The sequence below is a fragment of the Furipterus horrens genome, unplaced genomic scaffold (genome assembly GCF_987537825.1).
Source record: "Furipterus horrens unplaced genomic scaffold, mFurHor1.1.pri manual_scaffold_3, whole genome shotgun sequence".
In the NCBI taxonomy this organism is placed as follows: domain Eukaryota; kingdom Metazoa; phylum Chordata; class Mammalia; order Chiroptera; family Furipteridae; genus Furipterus; species Furipterus horrens.
Genome location: NW_028327173.1, coordinates 20544758 through 20564109, shown reverse-complemented (window position 1 = coordinate 20564109; position 19352 = coordinate 20544758).

Sequence of the window (19352 nt, the reverse complement as noted above, 5' to 3'; positions counted from 1 at the left end):
AAAGGCCTTAACCTTCCACTTGCTCCTGCCCCTTTTGCCTCCCTACCACCCTGGTGTTTTCCTTTGTGACACTGTGTGGCATGAGGTGACCCCTTCTCTGAGACCAATGAGAATAATAAACAGCTTCCTTCCAAGCCACCTTCTTGTCTCCTCCTGTGGCTGCAGTGACTTTATCATAGCTTACTCAATATTTACATTTTAAAAACAATCTCAGTATTTAAAAACTAATCAAAGTGAAGATGACTGTGTTAAGTATGAGGAGTGGAAGTCTTACCAACTAGATTCTCCCTTTATAAGCATTTCTTTTCCTCTAAATTTCTAATTTAAAACAGTTATTAAAAGTATTGCGAAAGGCCCTGGCCGGTGTGGCTCAGTGGACTGAGTGCTGGCCTGTGAACTGAAGGGTCGCTGGTTCGATTCCTGGTCAGGGCACATGCCTGCGTTGCAGGCCGAGTCCCTGGTTGGGGGCGCACGAGAGGCAGCCACACACTTCTGTTTCTCTCCCTCTCTTTCTCCCTCCCTTCCCCAATCTCTAAAAATAAATAAATAAAATCTTTAAAAAAAAAAGTACTGCAAAAGGAATATAAATACGTTTTATAGGCACACAGGAAGGAAAAACTAACTATTATCGCCCTTTTCTGGAGTGGTTGGGGTGATTGTGATGAGTTAAAAAGAAAAAAAAAAAAAAGAAGAAAAACAACCCTGGCCCTTACCAGGTGGTTCAGGTGGTTGGAGTGTCATCCTGTACACCAAAAAGGTTGTGGTTTGATTTCTGGTCAGGGAATATACCTAGGGTGTGGGTTCTATCCCCAGTTGGGGTGTATATGGGAGGCAACCGATCTATGTTTCTCTCTCACATTGATGTTTCTCCCTTTTCCTTTCTCCGAAAATCAATAAATATACCCTCAGGCAAGGATTAAAAAAAAAAAAATCTGACGCACCCTCCTTGGGATGTACAAACTTGAATCTCCTTTTTCAATTAACTTTATCTTAAACTTGAAGGGTGCCCCATGAGACTTGCAGCCAGGGGGGCAATGGGCAGTGGCAGCTTGTCCTAGGCTAACCCCCAGAACCTGTTTCAAAGGCCCCCTTTTCTCTGATTTTCGAGTGAGCTGACAGCAGCCCACCTTGGCTCACTTCTTTCCCACAACGTTTCTAGAGACCCAAAGCAGCCCTGCCTAGGCTCTCTCCTGCTGCTTCTCTTCTGTCCTAGGCCCTTCCTTGTTTCACTGTCCCCAGCTTTAATAAATGTACTCTTGAAAATAAACAAATCTTCCCATATAAAATGTCTAATCACTATGCTGTACACCTGAAAGTAATGTAATGACTGTCAACTGTAATTTGAAAAAATTTTTTTTGCCCTGACTGGTATGGCTCAGTTGGTTGGGCGTCATCTCACAAAGCAAAAGTTTGCCAGTTTGATTCCTGATCAGGGCACTTATGAGAGGCAACTGATCAATGTTTTTGACATCGATGTTTCACTCCTTCTCTTTCTCCCTCCCTTCCCCTCTCTCTAAAAATAAGTAAATAAGAATCTTTAAAACATTTTTTTTCACTAAAAAAAAAAAAAAAAAAAAAAAAGACATCTCCCAAGGATAAGATTTGGGCTGGTTCTTCAAACAGAATAACCTTGGGTGTGGGAATGGAATAAACGTGAAGGGGGGAGAAAGTAGTCTATTAAGAGAATCTGGGTGAAAGAGAAATGAAAATGGAAGTTGAGGAGAGAGCTGCATTCTGGAGCTAGAGATACTGAGGGAATGAAACCAGAGACGGTGCCTCTGGTCGTTCTAGAAAGTACCTTCTTGGCAAACCAATAGCAGCATCTGGGTCTTAGAATGTGCAAATCTCCATACCCACCTGGTAAAGCCCAAATGGATTTATTGTTAAACAAACAAACAAAGCAAAAATAAAAACAAAAATGTTCTAGGGGAACTTTTGGGGTCCCTGATTACCTCTGTGCCTAGAGACTAACAGTCACAGGACAGATTCCTGAAGTCAGCACTGTTGACTGTTGTTCCCCATTACCTGACAGATGGTTTTTCATGGATCTGAGCCTGGGCTCTCCCAGAGGGCTGTCCTCTCCTTCCAGCAGAGCTGACAGTGAAGCTGGAAGGAGAACCAGTCTGTGCTTCTTTAGTCACCATGGTGACAAGAAACTATCACAAATATTTGCTTATGACTTCACTGGAGAAGCCAGGCAGGGAAGGTTAGATTGGAATTAGGAACATCTGCAGAAGCACATCTGGAATCAGCAACTTAAGGAAGGCTGGACTCTTGTTTGGGGACCAGCAGGCAAGGGGGCTTTTTTCATCATGCACTCTGTTACTTCTGGGGCTAGACCAAGAAACCCTCTCAAAATAAATAGGTCCTTGAAGTTATACTTCCAATTTCTAGGAAATAAATGTCTAATATTGACATGCATTTTCTAAGCTTTAGAACCAAGGGACTAGCAATAATAATACAAAAAAGGTATGGACCCTGTTATGGCCTGAATTATGTTCCCTCTTCATATATTTAAGTCCTAACCTCCAGTACCTCAAAATGTGACTGTATTTGGAGATAGGGCCTTAGCCCTAATACTGGAGTAAGGCCCTAATCCCTAATCCAATGTGAAGATTAAGATACAGATGCACATAGAGGAAGCACATTATGTGAAAATGAAGACAGCCATCTATACGGCAAGGAAAGAAGTCTCACAAGAAGCCAACCCTGTTGACACCTTAATCTCAGACTTCTACCCTCCAGAAATGACCATATAAATTTGTTATTTAAGCCACCTGTTCTGTGATACTTTGTTATGATAGACTTAGCAAATTAATAAAGGCCCTAATTAATAGATGAAGACCTGGAGTCTCAGGTCACACACTAGCTGAGTAGAAAGATTACTGTAGTACTCCATTTAATCACTGGTTATGTTTAAAATTTTGAGATTCATCAAATTTTAAAATCATGCACGTTTTCTCAGAAAAAGGCATACATGCTATAGCTTGCTGTCCTGTATGGGAGGGGAATGACAGTACCAAACCTTCAAGCTCACATCTTAAGACATCTGCTGGTTATAGGACTTTCCAGATAAGTCTGATGTTCATGGCCTGTACTTTAAAAAGTTACCAAGCAATCACTTGAAGGCATCCGCCTAAAGAACCCAAAAGAGCTATATTTATACTTAGGAGATAAGGGAACTAGCTTTATTTTCTAGGTAATGACATGACAATCTTCAAGGAAATGGGCCCTTGAACACTATGAAGTAGTCATTCTTTTCAAATTACTTCCCTTGTCCTGGTGTTAAACTGAGTGGGTGCTCCCCTTTGAAGAGGAAGGCTTTCTAATAAAATGTTATTGTAGCTGCCCTAGCGAAGAGAATGAACTAAGGCTTTAAATCACGCAGGCTGACTATTGGAGATACGCTGCAGTTAAGTTTTACAATTTATCACAATGCACTGAAAGTTAATGAATGGCACTGGGGGGAGGAGGAGGAGAAGAGATACACTGTTATTTCCCAATTTAAGGCCTCTTCCTTCAAGAATGTTGGAAACCTGATTCTCCCCAGGCTGGACTTGCTTTTTCTCAGTTGGCCTCTCTGACTTTTTACCAGGAACTCTCTAGAAAATATGCATGCATACAAGTTCCTGGGTTAAAACACTATGGCCACATGCTAGTTAATTTAAAAAGGAGGGAGTTAGATACAGTGTACTGGGGTATAGAGCCTATAGCCTTAGTGAGCTAGTAAGGTTTGATAACGTATCAAGTTCTTTGTAAATATTATATCTAATCTTCACAACAATCCTGAGAATATACTTTACAGATGAGAAAAATGAGACTCAGAGGTTAAGGAACAATCATGATGCTAAAAAGTCGAGCCTGACCTGTTTGGTCCCAAATCCAGGTTCTTTTCGTTTCCTAAAAAGAGAAGTGACTGATAACAGCAAATCCATCAGAATTCTGGGTTGGGGACTGCTCTATCACAAAAAAAGACACAAATTTACTCACATTCCAGAATTTTGGTTAACCACAAACTCAAATGCCTTAGAAGATAAAGAGGTTAATGATTTGTAACAGGGAAGTTACAATAATACTGTGGTGATTGCTCCCATACTCAATTTTTACATAGTGTCAGCCCAACAAAATTTGACAGGGGCTTTGTTAAGTAATTGAATAAACCCCAGCATCATGCTACTGTTTTCAAAAGATGTTTTCACACAAAGGATCTAGTTGATCCCCATGACAACCAATCAGAAAGATTAGGCAATTAGTAGCATACACAGTCAACAGCTAAGGAACTGGATCAGAGGTGCTGTGACATGCACAGATTGTGAAGCTGGATTCTGAGCCAGACCATCTATTTCCAAAGGCCTCTTTTCATCCAGCCTCTGAAAACGACTTCTTTCCATCCTCACAATACACATAAAATTCTATTTAGTTTGGCTCCTGCCCTTAGACTAGACTGTCTACCTTGATCTATTTACTCACAGTCATTTTAACCTGAGACTTATTAGCAATTAAATCTCTAATTAGTGCATATGAACAGGGAGCAACTGAAAAATTGTTATGGAAGATGTTTGCCTGAGAGTTTCCCCCATCTCTTCCATCTAATTATTGCCAAATCCTGTCATAGTTTTATCTCCAAAATGTAACTTTCAACTGCTGTCCCCTACCCTATGCAAGTCATTATCATCTCTTGCCTCTCTTTTCCCCTCTAATCCATCAACACACAATAAAACCAGAGCTCACTACTGCTCCCACATAGAGTAAATCTTCACAATTCATGGTCCTGCCTATATTTTCATCTCACTCAGCGCTTTCTTTTAATTAATTTTAAAGAGAAAAAATGAGAGAGAAACATTGACTTGTTGTTCCACTTATTTATGTTCATTGGTTGATTCTTTTATGTGCCCTGACTGGGGATCAAACCCACAGCCTTGGCATATTAGGATGCTGCTCGAACCAACTGAACTCCCTGGCCAGGGCTCATTCAACTCTCAGCATCCAGAACCCATCAAGCTGCTTCCTGTTGCAGTCTTCACACTTTTGTTTTCTTTCTATAGCTCTTAGAATTGCTTGATCCTTTCTTCCTAACCCAAAGAAAACTACTTTATTTTTGTCAGAACACCTGCTTTATTTCCTCCATTACACAATTTACAATGTGTTTGTTCTCCATAGGTTGTTGTATGCCCAGCATCTATAATATCATAGGATCACAAGTATTTGTTTAATGAATCACTGTTCAAATATTTATTCAGTATTTAATGAACAAGCCCTGGCTGGTTTAGCTCAGTGGATTGAGCGTCGGCCTGCGAGCTAAGTGTCGCTGGTTCGATCTTCCAGTCAGGGTACATCAGAGAAGGAAAACTCTGACTCCAAAAAACCTCCGCTGCCTTGCGGCATACCTCTTCAGGGGAAAGGCTAAGGGAGTAAACCCCGACAGAAAATCCGGAGCCGGAGTCCCTAAGGCGGTTTGATGTTGTGATCAACACCGGCAACTCCTGCGGCGCACCTGAACCCAAGCTGTATCGACTCCGTCTTTCCCTTGGACCCTTCAGCTGCGAAGAGAGGGGGGGTCTGCTGCATTGGCAACAGCAGACCCTCCATATTACCCTGCCCAGGCTCTGTAGCTTCAGCGTCATCTCAAGATGTCGATTCAACACGGGAGGAGACAGATACCATGTCACTCCCGAGTCGGACTGCACAGCCATTCTCGGCGGTGCAGATGGACTCTTAAGAAGCTACACCATCGTCTCTCGAGACCGACGGCTGCCGACGACGACGACGATTTAATGAACACCTGCATTGTCCCAGACACAAGGCCTAGCTATAACAGTTGCTGAATAAGTGTTTGCCAGTCAGTGAAAAAGTATACAGCGAAAAAATCTCCCTTGTGACTGGAGTGCAGCAGAAATTCCAAAGGCAGATTTTAGAAGGGTTTCTCATTAGAAAATCAGAAACCATGGGTTTTCTCCAGAATTGATATGAAAACTGAATAAAAACTCTGTTGTAAGACTCCAGAACACAGATGCCTCAGAAAGATGTTTTAGATATTTATTTTCTTTTAAAAAGATTTTATTTACAGTATTCCCTCACTTATCACGGGTATTACGTTCTAGACCCGCCCCCGCAATAGGTGAAAATCCGCGAGGTAGGAACCTTACATTTATTTTAGTATTTATATATATTTTAAGGCTTTATAAACCCTTCCCACACACTTATAAACCGTTCCCAGTTCCTTATTAACCTTTTCCACACTTTTATAAACACTACTTATGTTCTTAAAACATATTCTACACTCTTAAACCTATGCAACTTTAATAACATACGTACGTTTACAGTACTGCAAAATCCCACGATACAGCAAAAAATCCACGATATTTTTTAAAATCCTATGATACAGTGAAACTGTGATATAGAGAAGGACTACTGTATTTACTTTTAGAAAGAGGGGAAAGAAGGGAGAAAAGGAGAGGGAGAGAAACACCAATGTGTGTGTGTGAAATACATAGATCAGTTGCCTCTCAGACGCCCCCAAATGGGGACCTGGCCCACACCCCAGGCATGTGCCTTGACTGGGAATTGAATTGAGGACCTTTCAGTTTGCAGATTGGCGCTCAATCCACTAAGCCACACCAGCCAGGGCACTATTCATTCTATTTGACTTCCCAATTTGTCACTGATGATCACTTTTACCTTCTTGAAACTCTACCCATGATTCTGGACAGTACCATGCCGCTCTCCCAGTTCTCTTACCTTCCCAGCCACTTCTCAGGTTTCATACTGTGTTCCCCTTCCAGTGACAGTTTCTCAAAGTCAGTGTGTATCAAAATTTTACTTTTTGTCCTTTTAGCAAGAACAGTCCTCTCCCCAGATTATCTCTCTAAGCTTTAACCTCCACTTTTATATCAAGTACCAAATTCCTATGGTCACAACCACCTACCTAAAAGGACAATTGCAAATGACCGCTGGCTATCTCTGCCTCTCTTTCTCCTTACACCAGCTGCTTCTCCTATCTCTGCCAGTTCCTAGTTTGGAATTAATGCAATTATCATTCACATGGCCCTCAAGTCAGCCTAAACTTTCACCTCCCCGAAAGACAACAGGTTTGTAAACTGATTTTTACCTGTGCCAGAGATTCTCTCCTTAACCGAATTCTATCCTGTCTCCTCTGAGCCCTTTCTCATTTAGGCCTCAACTTTGACCTATAAAAACTTAAGCCCTGATCAGTGTGCTCAGTTGGTTGGGCATTGTCCTGCAAAGCAAAAGGTCACCAGGTTAGATTCCCAGTCACATGCCTGGGTTGCAGGTTCAGTTCCTGGTCAGGGCATGTACCAGAGGAAACCAATCGACGTTTCTTTCTCAGTATCAATGTTTCTCTTCCTCTCTCCCTGCCTTCCCCTCTCTCTAAAACATAAATAAAATCTTAAAAAAAAAAAAAGAAAAACTTGAACAAAACACTAACATAGTTTCTAAGAGCTCAAGGTCACATTACTAGACTGACCCTAGCCATTCCTTAGAGTGCCTACCTGAGAAAATCTCACGGCTGCCAAAAGTATTTACTTTGTTCCAGCCAATGTCTGAAAAAAGAGTGCCTGTCTCCCAGGCTCTGTGGGAGCAACAAGCGCCAGTTGCAAACCCATGGTAGTTTCATGTGGACCAATCCCCTTCCTCAAATTTTGCAGTTTTTCACTTCTCTGGCTCTACTGAGCCCCCTCTACTTCCTCATCCTTTAAAACATCCTGTTACCTCTGTACAAATCAAAGTTGAGTTCAGTTCACACTTATTTCTATTGCAATAAAATCTATCCTTACCACTTAACGAGTGTCCGGCTTTGTTTCTTTGACACTTGTTGCCCCAAAGTGGTCCCTACTAACAACTTCCAACGATACTGTTTTAGTTCACAACTCCACCACCTCTCACGAAATCTTTGAGGGCAAGAATCTGAGTCTACAGCACAATGCACAGCACACATATCTTCCAAATGTTTCATTCAACATCTTAAATTTAAAAATGTATTTATTGATTGATTTTGGAGATAAGGAGAGTGGGAAAGAGGGAAACATCAATCTGTTGTTCCACTTACTATGCAGTTATTGGTTGATTCTTGTATGTGCCCTGACTGGGGATTGGACCTGCAAACATGGTGTGTTGAGATGAAGCTCTAATCAACTGAACTGCCTGGCCAGGGTTCCAGTCAATGTTTTAAATGTCAGTTTTTCAAAGGATATGAAGTGGTTTATAATAATTTCAACAAAATAAAAATACAAAAATCAAAATCTGAAATAGGAATATAAACATTTGTATAGAAAAAAGGGAAAGATGAATGTAGATAAGCGGGACCCAAAGAATCATTTACTTATTAAAACCGGGTTGTATTTTTCCTGTTTTTTTCCCTTTTAAAAACTGAGTTGCATTTTGACATGTCTATCTGACAGCCAAAATAAAGCAACATGAGTGAGCCCTTACGTAATTCTTGTTACCCATGATGATGTCCTTTGAAGCACAGGAGTTTTATATTTTGACTAAGTCCAATTTACCTTTTACTTTTTTTAGGTTGCTTGTGCTTTTCCTGTCATATCTGCTATCTTAAAGTCATGAAGATTTACTCCTATGTCTCATTAAAAGTTTTATAGTTTTAAATGTTTACATATAAGTCTTTGATCCATTGGGTTAATTTTTGTATATGGTGTAAGGCCAGGGTCCAACTTCATTCTTTTCCATATGGATATCTATTCTTTTTAGGCATTATATATAGCAATTAGAACATTAAGGTAATAAAATTAAAAAACAAAATCCAACTAAGCAAACCAGTATAGGAACAGAATCATAGGTATGGGGATCACTTGGAGGGTTATCAGCTGGGAGGGGGAAGGGGCAGAAATGGGGAAATGGTGCAGGGACTAAGAAGCCTAATGGGTTGGTACAGAATAGACAGGGGGAAGTTAATAATAGTACAGGAAAGAGTGAAACCAAAGAACTTATATGCACAACCCATGGACATGAACTAAGGGGGGGGGTGGGACTGCTGGAGGGAAAGGGGGTACTGGGAAGAGGGAAACAAAGGGAAAATAAATTGGGACTACTGTAACAACATAATCAATAATATATACTTTTAAAAAAAACATAAAATAAACCAATGATCCACATGAGTCCTTTCTTAATGAATTTATAAGTAATTGAGATGCCTTCAAAGTTAATGATTTTTATGATTAAACCAATCTATTAAATCAACAAGCTATTGCAGTATATGTAAGTTCCTTTCCTGTGTCAAGTTACTTATTGGCCTGGCCAAAAAGTTCATTTGTTTTTTTCCATAAGATGGCTCTATTAGTGCTTAGTTGTCTTGAACCTTAATCGAAACAATTTTAGTAGACTGTATTGTGACAGCTGTCATATTATGCATTAAAAAAAAAACGTCAAAATTAGTGAATTTTTGTGTAGCCATTTTAATATTGAAGATGGAAGAAAATACACAACATTTTTGGCATACTATGCTTTATTATTTCAAAAAGAGTAAAAATTCAACTGAAACTCAAAAAAGGGTTTATGCAGTATATGGAGAAGGTGCTGTGACTGGATCAAACGTGTCAAAAGTGGTTTCCAAAGTTTTGTGCTGGAGATTTCCCATTAGACGATGCTTCACCAGTTGAAGTTGATAACGATCAAATTGAGACATTGAGAACAATCAACGTTCTACCATGTGGGAGATAGTCAATATACTCAAAATATAGAAGTCAATAAAGTTATTGGTGAAAATGAAAAATGTGTCTTTTATTTTTTGGAAAAAACCATACAGACTTCTTGGCCAACTCAGTATTTCCACATCCTACTAGGAGGCCTTCACCAGTTAGTAAGGTTGAAAAGGATCACAATACTCCTGCCAAGAAAATTACACATCTATGTCCTCATTGCTAGATGGAAAGCAGTCTTCTCAAGTACAATCCAGAATGCTTTCCAAAGTTTCTGGCCATGGTGAAAGGTATTACAGTCACAGGTCACATAACTTTTCAGTCAACGACAAAGTACATATGTAATTAATACAATGGTGGTCTCATAAAATGATAATGAAGCTGAAAAATTCCTATCACCTAGTGATATCATAGCCTTCAAGATCTGTCATAGCACAAGGGGGGAGGAGGAAGGGAGAGAAGTGTGGTAAGAAGGGGAAGGATCTAGTCAAGGAACTAGTATAAATGACCCATGGACATGGACAATGGGGTGGTGGGGACTGACTGTGGGAGAAGGGGTGGGCAGGGTGGGGGGGAGCAATGGGGGAAAAAGTGGGACAACTGTAATAGAAAAACAAACAAACAAAAAAGATGTCATAGCACAATGCATCACTCACATGTTGTGGTGATGCCAGTGTAAACAAACCCATTGTTCTGCCAGTCCTATAAGAGTATAACACATACAATTAGAGCAGTAGGCTATGCCACCTAAGTTTGTGCAGTACATTCTATGATGTTCCCATAATGATGAAATTGCCTAAGGACACATTTCTCAGAACATATCCTTGTTAAACAGAGCACAACTGCATATAGTAAGTCCAGACCAAGAACTAAGATACCCCTTTGAAAGATGTTTCAATTATCCCAAAGTCAATCTCTGACTTCTATGGGGGGATGTTCCCAAGGAAAATTATAATAGTAATGACTTGCTTAGCTTTTAAGTCTAAGCTCATATAGAACCCCCATTTTAGAGGTGGGGAAACTTAAGCATAATTTGCAGAAGGACCCAGCTAATAAGTGGGAGATTCTAATCCAGGCCTTTCTGACTAAAGCCAATGCTCTCTCCACTACAATGCAGCCACGAGGGAATCCCCTTGTTACATTCTTCTTGAATTGTACCACTCTAACCATTTCCTGACTCAATATCTCCAATAAGGTATAAATGAGTTATTGCCAACAATAGGGAGTACAAATATCAGATGATACCAACACTAATATGAACAGCAGCAGAAAACTGTAGGGACTGGCAGGTAGTTAGGTAGTCACTTGAAGGTCTGCCACTTCAAAGAGAAAACACAAACCATTTGAGTTAAACTTCCCTGTTCTTGTTTTTGTAGTAACTGCTTCACAGAGTGTGTGCGTGCTTGCATGTGTTCGGAATGATTGGTGGTGGTGGCAGCTGCATGAAAGGAAATACAAAGTTGAGGGAAACAGGATGAGCTGAGATAAAGGCCATATAGGTCTGGCTTAAGGTTTGAAAATCTTTTTAAAGCCTCAACATGAAGTGAATGGATGAAATATTTTGAAGGGTTTATATTAGAAATATCTAGAGAGAAGGCTGCTGTGCTGGAAGGACCACAAATAGGCACACTGGAAAAAGTGTGGTATTGGTGGAAGACCTACAAAGCCAGACAATGTGATTTCTGGCCTTGCTACAAATAAGTATACTGCCTTGTGTGCCACTTAGTTGTATTTTCAATTTTCCTATCCGCACCCTGTCTACCTCAGAGTTAGTGAAGATCAAATGGGAAAACACATGAAAGTACTCTGTAAATAGTTAAATGTTGTGCTGATAACGTAGAATTAAGTTTGGTAACAGTTCTTCAAACTTCCAGAATTTCTCCCAGAGCTTCATGACAAAGAAATACTGCAAACAAGAAAACAGTATGAAACAGGTTTGACTGCAGGAATCTGCAAGCCTGTCAGAATTGCCAGTCACCAAGACAGTAAGAGAGACTCCTCTATGGACAATTGGGTTGGTTCACAATGGGGCTATAACAAGGCTGCTAATATTCTAGCAGATCCTCACAGGACTGGTCTAAACAGAGTTCACTCAAGAAAACAAATCTGAATCTACAGACTAGGTGGTTTGGCTAAAAGACGGTGTGGGAAAAACTATCACCTGTTCATACAACTGTATATTCAAAGCTCGGGGTCTACGCTTTGTATGGCACACTGAAGTATAAATCAACTAGATAACTGATAGTCCTAGTCCTTTAGTTCTCTAATCCTAATTCCCCCCTAGGATTTACTAGTCCTCTTAGCCCTAGAGCCTATATGTAAACGCAATGCTCAGACCCAGGGATGGGAGGTAAGAGGGTGGCGAGAGACATAGGAGAGGACTAAGGACAGCTACAGTCCAAACATTTTCTCCAAAAGAAAACTTCCAACATTTCTTTAGTTTTTTAAAAGTGTATTTCATTGATTATGCTGTTACAGTCATCCCAATTTCTTTTCCCTTTGCTCCCTTCTGCCCAGTACCCCCTTCCCTCCAGCAATCCCACTCCCCTTAGTTAATGTCCATGGGTTGTGCATGTAAATTCTTTGGCTTCACCCTTTCCTATATTATTCTTAATTTCCCCCTGTCTATTTTGTACCTACCCATTATGCTTCTTAGTCCCTGCACCATTTCCTCATTTCTCCCCCTTCCTCTCCCAGCAGATAGCCCTCCAAATGATCTCCATACCTATCATTCTGTTCCAATTCTGGTTGTTTGCTTAGTTTGTTTTTGTTTTTATTTTTTTAGGTTCTGTTATTGATAGTCGTGAGTTTGTTGTCATTTAAATGTTCATAGTTTTGATCCTTTTTCTTAAATAAGTCCCTTTAACATCTCATATAATAAGGGCTTGGTGATGATGAACTCCTTTAGCTTTACCTTGTCTGGGAGGCACTTTATCTGCCCTTCCATTCTAAATGATAGCTTTGCTGGATAGAGGAATCTTGGTTGTAGGTTCTTGCTTTTCATCACATCAAATACTTCTTGCAGTCCCTTCTTGCCTGCAAAGTTTCTTTTGAAAAATCAGCTGGTAGTCTTACAGGCACACCTTTGCAGGTAACTCTCTGCTTTTCAGATTCTTTATCTTGAATCTTTGGCATTTTAATTATTATATGTCTTGATGTGGTTCTCTTTGGGTTTAGCTTGTTTGGGACTCTTTGTGCTTCCTGGACTTGTCTATTTCCTTCACCAAATTTGGGAAGTTTTCCTTCATTATTTTTTCATATAAGTTTTCAATTCTTGCTCTACGTCCTCTCCTTCTGGCACCCCTATGGTTTGGATTCTGGCATGTTTAAAGTTGTTCTGGAGGTTCCTAAGCCTCCTTTTGTTTTTTCAATTTTTGTTTCTTCTTTCTGTACTGGCCCAGTGTTTTTTTCTTCCTTATGTTCCAAATCATTGATTTGAACCTCAGTTTCCTTCCCTTCACCATTGGTTTTGTGTGGATTTTCCTTCATTTCACTTAGCTTAGCCTTCACTTCCCTATGTGTTTGCCATACTCAAGCATATCTGTCAAGCCTGTGAGCATCTTTATCACCAGTGTTTTGAACTCTGGGACTGTTAGGTTGGCTAGTTTCTCGTTGCTTAGTTCTCCCACTGGAACCTTGATCTATTACCTCTTTTGGGCTATACTTCTTTGTCTCCTCAACTTGACAGGCTCCTATGTTTGCCTCTGTGTCTTAGGTAGAGCAGTCACATCTGTTACATTGTAAGGGGCAGAAACTTAGGTATTTGTCAGTGCAGGGTGACCCATTTCATCACATTGTGGCCCTGTATGTGGGGGAGGAGTCTAAGAGGGAACAATGCTGCCTGCTCAGCACTTGCCCCTTTTCCCGTATGGTACTGGAGACTCTCTAGCTGTTGCCCTGGCCATGGTTCCCAGAGTGGGTGGGTCTGCGGATGTTCTAGGACTGTTAGGGCCCTCTAAACAAATGGACATTGCTGAGAGACTGGCAGTTTCTTCCTCCACCCCAAACTCCACCGGTTTTCAGCGTCAGAAGCAATGAAGCTTTATTTTCCCCAGCGCTGGAACCATGAACTGTGTGATATGGTCTGGTGCTGGGTTTGCTCCCCAGATGTCTCTCCCTGTTTTTTTAAATGTGTGACTGCGCTTTCTGCCTGCTGCCCACAGCTGCTGTCATCACCACTGTCACTGCCACTGCCATATCATGTCCTCTCTGCCCCGCCTACCTGTCTGGATGAGTATTTCTTAGATATTACAATGGTATGTGGTCCCTTAAAGCTCAACCTTATTCCTTTCATTTCTCTCATTGGGTTTTTTCGAGTATTACGTGAGCAAACACTGATACTAACCTCATGGAAGGCAGTCAAAAAGTATGCAAGACCTGTACTACAAACCTATGGCTAATAGACTGGTCATGACTGGGGGAGTTTCTCTTGACTGATTGCTGGATCTTGAAGTCATATGACAAGAGGTGGCCTGCATGCCTGTTATGCCTTGTGGGTGTTATTTATGTTCGATCCTCATTGTGTGGCATTGGCTTTGGTAATTAAATTATTAAGTTTATGTTTTATTGTTTAATTCTACAAATTAAAACTCGTCATGAGCCCTGGCTGGTATGGCTCAGTGGACTGAGTGCCGGCCTGTGAACCAAAGGGTTGTTAGTTCAATTCACAGTCAGGGCACATGCCTGGGTTGCGGGCCAGGTCCCCAGTTGGGGGCATGCAAGAAGCAACCACACATTGATGTTTCTCTCCCCTCTTTTCTCCCTCTCGTTCCCTCTCTCTAAAAATAAATACATACAGTCTTTAAAACAAAAGCAAACTTGTCATGACCAGGTATTTTTACCTTGTCAATAATAAACTTTTGTTTACTAAAAAAAAAAACCCAAAAAGTCACAATTAATTATGCCAAGTGCTGAAAAGAAAAATGTCAACAATATCTGAATGAATATCTAGCACCTAGTTGAGTTCTAAGTTATTTTCTCATATCAAGCAAAACTTTAAGAGTTCAGTAAAAATAATTTTAAGAAATTGATTTTTTTCTCTTATTTTGCTTTTTCTGGAAAATAAACAACTCTGAATGATTTTAAATTTTGATTACATTGTTTATATATTTACAAATGCTAATTTGCATATGCAATTTGATTTATTACAATTCATATAATAAATTACATTAGAAATTATGCAACAAATACAACTATAAAACTAAGTTAAATGCAAATAGCTTTTTGACTTAACTTTTAACATAAAATTTGATTTAACATTCTTAACCATGCACTGAGTAAAAAGCAAGCTTTATGCTTACTGTCTTTATACAGGGTGAGGCAAAAGGAGGTTAACAGTTGTGAGTACACAAAACAGAATTTATGCTTGTCTTATTATTTGTTAATTACTATATTATTTTTCATAGGAACAACTATAAACATAATTTTGCCCCACCCTGTACATAAAACAGAGATACACTTATCATACCTAAAAAAATACAGAGTACACCTATGTATTAAAATTTCATGGAAGGGAGGCATTAGGGATAAAAATATCTAAAAAGGCTCTTTAGGATGGTAATAATGAAAGAAAAAGTTGAGAAACACTCATATAAGTGATTAGGGACCTGACCAATATCTTCTTAGCTTTTCAAGCCAGAAACTTGGGAGTCACCCTTGACAACTCTTTTCTCTTATCCCCACATCCAATCACTAGGAATGGCCAGCTCTTTTTCTCTGCTCCTACTACCATTACCCCAATTCAGGTCGTCATCTCTTGCCTTTATAAGGACCTCTTTAACCTGTTCCTTCTCTCTTTACTCCAAACTTCTTGAAACAGTTTGCCTTTCCTCTTTCACTTCTTAGCCCACTTCAATTTGCTTCCATGCCAGCAAAACTTTTTGTAAAAGCCACCAATCAAGTGCATGATGTTAAGGCTCACCTTTATTATAGGTGTGTATGTGTGTTTGTATGTGTGTGTATATAATATATACTTGTATATATGATTGCCAGGATTAACAGGTATACATATGCCCATTTATATCTATACAATGCCTATTAACACTGGCAATTTTGGTCAGATGGCCAAGTTTTCCTGAAGAAAGTCTGAGAGTTATACCAAGCAGGTGAGGACACTAGCTCATTCACATTTAACATACTGCAACACATTGTAGTTTTTGTGTCTAGTTATAAGAGGATTTATGTTATCTAGTTTTAATTAAAATTCACAAAATGGACAAATGGTTTTAAGTCCTACCAAAAATTGAATGGAAGACAATATTAATAATGAAGGCACAAAAGGAACAAAAAAAACAGCAAAGTTGATATCCCTGGAAGTATAAACTCCTAAGTACCAAAATTTCACCTGCCATATCACAATTAAGCAAAACAAAATAATATAATGACCAACTAATCAAAACTAAGTCAGCCAAAAAATTTAAATTATCTAGGAGGCTATTTAAAATATGGATTTACAATCTCTCATTCATCTCACTCTAAACATATTATGCTTAAACAAATAATACCTACTAAATACAAAATGCTGTCACGATCAGCAAGATGTTTAAAAATACCTGTCCTCATCATTTTAATATGCATTTTTATTATTTTTTTTAATTGATTAAAAAAAAAAGATTTTATTTATTATTTCCAGGGAAAGGGGAAAGGAGGGAGAAAGAGAGGGAGAAAAACACCAATATGTGGTTGCCTCTCACATGCCCCCGACTGGGGACCTGGCCTGCAACCCAGGCACATGCCTGACTGGGAATTGAACGGGGACTCTGGTTCACAGGCCAGCACTCACTCCACTGGGCTACACCAGCCAGGGCTTAGTATGTATTTTTAAATACACAGAATTCCGTAAAAATACAAAGACTATTTAAGAAATATTTTAGCCCTACTCGGGTCGTTCAGTTGGTTAGAGCATCATCCAGAAACGCCAAGGTTGAGAGTTTACTCCTCTGTCAGGGCACATATAAGAATCAATCCATGAATGTATACATAAGTGGAAGAACAAATCAATGTTTCTCTCTTTCTCCCTTTCTCTAAAATCAATTTAAAAGAAAAGAATAGGCAGTTCTTGGGCTATTTTTATCCTCAAATCCTTATCTTTGGTTAATTTAATGTTTTTAGATTTTAAAGTTAACTTTTAACATTTACAAATGTTTAATCCATTAATGTACGACAATTTAGATTTCCAAGTTCAAGGGGGAGAGAGATAATGGGAAGGGATAGGAAATTAAGCAATAAGGCACAACTAGACCTATATTTCCCCATGGCAACAACTGGAGGGAGATAAGTAGATTGCATGGGGTTCTCTAGTTGGCTGCCAGTCTCCATTTGATTGATTTCACTCAATTACCCACTATCATTTAAACTTGGGGAATTTCAGCAGGAAGATGGATTTTTGTCTATTTTGTTTACCACTGTACTTCCAGGGTCTTGGAACAGTCCCTGGCACATAGTAGGCATTCAACAAATATTTGCTGAAATTAATAAATGTTGCCTGCCAAGCCCCTAATGGTATGAGTTTCTGACAAGTAGTCATGTTTCTGCCTTCTGTTCAAAGACAAATTGATTGATCTTCACATTTAGCATAGGGCCTGACACAAAGTAAGCAGTTTATTTGTTCACTAAGTAACTGACAGCAATTAGTTATTACTTATTAAGTACTTACTGTGTTAAATACCACGCTAAAATGCTTTACATGCATTAGCTCATTTAATCCCCCTAAACTCCAATGAGGTATATACTATGATCCCTATTTTAGAGATGAGGAAAATGAGGCCCTGGAGATTAAGTAACATGTTGAAGAACTATCTCTATTATAGAATGAAATAAGTGTAACACAAGAATGAATACGAAGAGAGCTATATGAAAGGCAAAAACAAAGTGCTACAGAATTCAGGAGAGCTCACTTCCAGTTTGGAAGGCATAAAATATTTGGGAAAGGGACTTCCAGCCAAGATGGAGGCATAGACCGACATGCTCTGTCTCCCTCCACAACTAAAAAGGAATACAACTACTGCAAAACCAAAAATAATAATAAGTTCCAGAAAATAAAGCTACATGGAAGTCCAACGTATGAAGTCATAAACAAGTGGTGCTTGTCTGGACAGGTAGGAAAGGCAAAACCGCGGCTGAACGAACTGTGCTGGAGGTGGCAGCCACAGCAGCGAACAGCAGGACCCGGTAAGCAGACACCCGTATTTGAGGGGAGGAGAGAAGCGCCTGGGAGCCAGCCCTGGCTGCAGACCAGACCAGTCGGCTGGCGATTCCAACGTGGGGGAAGGCAGACCCCATAGCCTCCCAGTTCCTCAGCGGAGAGTAACAGCAGGAATCCATATTGGACCCCCGCCCCCACGCAAAGCGCCATAGTGTGGTGACAAAGGTCGCCAGGTTGTGACAAGCACACAGGGCTCTGCCCAATAGAGCGTAGGAGGTGTGACAGTACCCCACCCAAGAAAGAAAGATAAACAAAACGGTCAGAATGGCAGAATTAATGATTGAAATACCAATCACACAGCTAACGAAAAAACAAAGGCCTTGACCGATGAACAAACAGCGCATCTTTCTGAGGCTCAGTTCAGAGCTATAGTCATAAGGCAGCTTACAGACCTAACAGCGGGGCTGAATCAAGACAGGGAAGGAATGAAGGCTAGTCCTGCTGAAATGAAAAAAAATACTTACAAGACAAGTGGTGAGGAAGGGAAAGCCATGGATCAAATCAACAAATCTGAACACAGGGAGGGAACAAACAGTCAAGTGCAGAAAGAGGAAACAAAAAATGAAGAATATGAGGAGAGGCTCAGAAACCTCTGGGACAGCTATAAGTGAATGAACATTTGAATTACAGGATTGCCAGAGGGTGAAGAAGAAGAACTAGAAATTGAAAAATTATGTGAAAAAATAATGAAGCAGAACTTCCCTAACTTGAGGAAGGAAATGAACTTACAGGTCCAGGAAGCACAGAGAGCTCTGGATAGGCTGGACCCAGAGAGGACCACACCAAGACACATTATCATCAAAATGTCAAAAATTAAAGAGAATCTTAAAAGCAGCAAGAGAGAAGAGAAGAATTATGTACAAAGGGGTCCCAATTAGACTATCAGCAGATTTCTCAAAGGAGACTTTACAGGCAAGAAGGGACTGGCAAGAAATATTCAAAATAATGAAAATCAAAAGCCTACAACCACGATTACTCTATCCAGCGAAGCTGTCATTCAGGATAGAAGGGCAGAGAAAGTGTTTCCAGGACAATGTAAAACTGAAGGAGTTTGTAGATCCAAACCACTGTTATATGAGATGTTAAAGGGACTTGTTTAGAAGAAGGAGGATCAAAACTATGAACATTAAAATGAAAACTGTATCACAAGAACCAACAGCAGAAGCTAGGGAATTGAAACAAAGGCAAACTAAGTAGGCAAGGAGAGCGGAAAAAGAATTATAGGTATGGGGAACATATTGCGGGGAGGTCAGCGGGGACGGGAAGGGGGGAAAAGGGAGGGAGACGATATAGGAATTAAGAAGCATAGTAGGAGGGAGTGGAGTAGACAGGAAGATGTTGAGAAGAACTATATGCACAACCAATGGGCATGGACTAAGGGCGGGGGACCACTGGAGGGAAGGGCGTCACAGGGTGGAGGGAAGCAGGGGGAAAAGAAATTGGGACAACTGTAACAGCATAATCAATAAAATAAA